Here is a 4,227-nt window from a genome sequence, read left to right on the forward strand (position 1 = left end):
GGGGGGCTTGCAGCCCACCCACGCTGCAGGGCTGAACCACATCTCTGAAAACAAAGCGTGCCTTCTCAACTGACACAACAGAGAAAGTTGCTAAGTCCTTGGTAAACACACAAAAATAACCATTTGACTTCTATTCTCTTTAAACTGTTTAAAATGCATAAACACACGGGTATAAGTAGCGTTAATTATAATCACCAATCACCAATAAGTACACCGGAAATCAGTAATTGTTAGAAATAAAAATTTTTGCAATAAGGATTTTCTTTATTAGCAAGCTTTTTCCCAGCTGATCGTACTGGACCTTCCAGTGAAAGCTGAGGTATCTATTCCTACCGGGCTATTTCTCCGCTGGTAATTTGGCACATAGGTATTTGGTACACGGATGTTTACTCTCTAATAACAGCATCTATTTGGCTATTGATGAAACTAGAGAAGTTATTTAGAGTTAAATAGTTTCCCTGTGTGCATTTAACTATGTAAACAAAAGTCATACAGGGCTTGGCTATTGCTTCATTTACTTCCATGTCAGTGTGTTTGATTCAAGCCAGTTCCGTATTGGCTGAAAATTATTACGAGCTGATGGATATTTAATCAACAGGCAGTGGCTTCGATCCAGCTCCTTCTGGACAGGCTGCGGAATAATGCGAACCTTGCTCATTACTCGATGCTATCTCTGGTATTTCTGGCAGAGTTGGGCAGATCAGGAGGACACATCTCTGAAAACAAAGCGTGCCTTCTCAACTGACACAACAGAAAGTTGCTGCAAGTCCTTGGTAAACACACAAAAATAACCATTTGACTTCTATTCTCTTTAAACTGTTTAAAATGCAAGTCAAATAAACACACGGGTATAAGTAGCGTTAATTATAATCACAAGCTTAACATAAGTACACCGGAAATCAGTAATTGTTAGAAATAAAAATTTTTGCAATAAGGATTTTCTTTATTAGCAAGCTTTTTCCCAGCTGATCGTACTGGACCTTCCAGTGAAAGCTGAGGTATCTATTCCTACCGGGCTATTTCTCCGCTGGTAATTTGGCACATAGGTATTTGGTACACGGATGTTTACTCTCTAATAACAGCATCTATTTGGCTATTGATGAAACTAGAGAAGTTATTTAGAGTTAAATAGTTTCCCTGTGTGCATTTAACTATGTAAACAAAAGTCATACAGGGCTTGGCTATTGCTTCATTTACTTCCATGTCAGTGTGTTTGATTCAAGCCAGTTCCGTATTGGCTGAAAATTATTACGAGCTGATGGATATTTAATCAACAGGCAGTGGCTTCGATCCAGCTCCTTCTGGACAGGCTGCAGAATAATGCGAACCTTGCTCATTACTCGATGCTATCTCTGGTATTTCTGGCAGAGTTGGGCAGATCAGGAGGATGTGGGTCCTTTCCAGTGCCAGGTTTGTTTGGAGGTGGGCTGCAGGGCTACTGCATTTGCCTCAGGGAGACTGCAGACAAAGGAGATTTAGAGGGAGCTTAGAAAGCTTCCTTAATTATTTTCCTGATGGAAATAAGAGCTATTACTGCTAGTCAGTCTTCTCGATGCTTGTCCAATTGCTACAGGATATGTATTTGATTTAAAAAAAAAAAAAAAAATCCAACCGATCTACTTGAGTGATTGTTTTTAGCAGCTGCCAAACCATCTGTGTGAATGTAACATGGTTTATGTCAAGCCATTTGTCGTCCTTTTGCCTGATACTATCTATCCTGGTCTAAATTTCTCAAGATGAGCAGCATCCTTGTTGTGGACAATCTGGGCTATGCTGGTCTAAAAAAGCATAATTGCATGTAATTTAATTGTAGTTTAATTCTAAAATGTTCCGAGTGCTTGGTCCTTTAGCAAACCTGTGAGCGTGAAGTTCGACAGGGCGATTCTCAAGCTTAAAATTAAGCCTATGCTGAGATATTCTGTGGCTTGGCAGAGTGCTCAGTGCCTGGCAAAGTCAAGCCCTTGACACCTTGGTTACAATAAAGGGGGCTGTTATCACGGAAGAGTATAATTGTATCAAACATGACATATTAATAGTTTTACAGACTAAGCAGCATATTTAATGATTTTTAAATGGGTTATGTCAGCTTGTCCTCTTTCTCTTATCCCGGTCAGAGAATGACATGACAGTCTGTACGGGGTAAAGCGGTAAGAGCTCACTCACCTTTCCAGTACTTGTTCGGGTTAAATGAATTGTTTTTCTGCCTTGCTGCCCTATCTGGATTGTTGATGTTTTTCCCTGAAATACCTCTTACTGAGCCATCAGTCAGTGTTAAAAATTCATCACATTGCACAGCTGAAGCTAGCCCTAGGGAATAGGTTAGTCTGGGAGGAAACATCCAATTAGCTGAAAAGTGCTGCTCATGCGAAGGATAACAAGTAGAAATTGATATGTTGACATCAGCCAGGCTTTCAGCTTTAATATGAAGCTATAAATTGAACACGCAGGTACAATTCCTATTCAGCTTGCTGAATACTATGTCTCTGGGTATTACAGCACCCAATAATGAACAATATACCTGCAGCTTTTCCTGGCTGATAGGGTGTGACTGACAATCACAGCACTGTACAAATTCATTGTACAGAACAGTGCATACACCTGTACAAATTCATTGTACAGAACAGTGCAGCGGAGAATAAGTTTGATCTCCTCCTCCTTGAATCAATACAGGGGGATCTGCAAAGAGAACGTGTGCAAGGCAATGTGGCATGCGTTTTAATTAAATGGACCTTGCAATAGATGGTGAAGCCAATCCTGCGGTATTATTTTCTCCGCTACAGAAAAAGAACTACTGTAAACGGCAAACAGGAACCTTTAAAAAACAACAACAAAAAAGTAAAACCCCCACACCGTTCACAATCAGAGCAAAAGGCTGGGAATGTCTAAGAGCTGCCACAATATTCTTGGTGTCTCTAATATCCTAAATAGTTGACATAGGTATAAAATCTGGGCTTGCAGAGATTGACCATTTGCTGCCCCAAACACACACATTATGTCTTGGTTGCTACTAAAGGTGTTCAGACTTGACTGTGATCCCCTCATTTAGGCTGCTGATGGTTTCAAACTAAATGCAGGTAAGGCAGCAGTCATGCCAAAACAGGCGCTTTCTTCCATCCCCTTTAATCCTTTTCAGGGTTACCCACAGGGAGAACATGAGTGTAGCCCTACTCTTCCAGTGCCATATTATTAAGCAATATTATTAACACCTAATGCCAGAGCGAATGGTGCAGATTATTAGACAGAGCCTGAAATGGCTGCTCAGCGGTGGTCTCATGCGAAGTCTGGATAAAGTAATGATGTGTCTGTTCTGCAAAATCCATCTATGCCCCAAAATCGAGCTGCTTGTTCCAACTTTGCCTTCTGGTGATGGTCTTGAGAGGCACTGCCCTGAGGCAGGCATCCAAGCATCAGCTTCTCCTTTCCTTAATGCACCCGGTAAGCTGTGCCGCGCCGGAGCAGCAGGTCGCCTGGCATCACCAGAGGTTTTGGCTACTGCCAGGCAAGTTTAATATCTGTGCAAATTATGAAGTGCAGCTGCAGATCCAAGCGAGCCGCTAGAGAGTTACTAGAGAGGAATGTTTGATAGTCTTGTCCGCTGTTTTTGTGGCTTCTCTTAGCACAAGGTTTCTGCAGCCCTTTCAGGGGTGACGCCATGCAGAAGTACTTGTGCTATTTTACTTCACAGATAGGTTAAGTAATTTTACAGATTCTTATGCTAAACCAGTTAACAGACCCGTACTAGGACTCCAGATCTGATCTCAGAAGAGCCCCTTGCTCTCTTGCGCTTATTCTGCTTGTTAAGCTTTATTTGATTAAAACAAAAATAGCTTTAGAGACTTGCTACGTGATAGCTCTTGTTTTGAGAAAACAGACTCCTATCTGAGTTGTTGAACACACCCATAAGCCAGTGGCTGTCCACTTCTGCTGAGTATATCAGTAAGTTATTAGCTCTCAAGGGAGAAATTTGGGGATATAAATAACATGTGTCTGGGCATATTTGTAATAAAAACGAACGTACGATGTTCTGAGAATAGAAGGCAGCTATTTTAACTGCGGGCTAACTTAAACTGTAAAGTAGCTTGCATGCTTCCCATGAGGGGTAACAAAACCTTGCTGGCGGCTGGCCAGAAGGTCTGCTTTGCTTTTGCTTTTCTTTACGTGCCTGAAGTCAAAACTTCCTGCACCCCAGCCGCAAGTGGTGAGCGGAAGGAGAACGTGTGCCGGGCG

General features: G+C 41.8%; 1 protein-coding gene across 2 annotated transcripts in view; it reads left to right on the forward strand.

The window, feature by feature from the left end:
- Positions 1-4,227, forward strand: part of ORAI2 (ORAI calcium release-activated calcium modulator 2) — a 12,744-nt gene that overhangs the window by 4,676 nt on the left and 3,841 nt on the right. The gene's annotated exons all lie outside the window — the stretch shown is intronic.

Source organism: Aptenodytes forsteri, unplaced genomic scaffold, assembly GCF_000699145.1.
Source record: "Aptenodytes forsteri isolate BGI_AS27 unplaced genomic scaffold, ASM69914v1 Scaffold347, whole genome shotgun sequence".
Lineage (NCBI taxonomy): Eukaryota > Metazoa > Chordata > Aves > Sphenisciformes > Spheniscidae > Aptenodytes > Aptenodytes forsteri.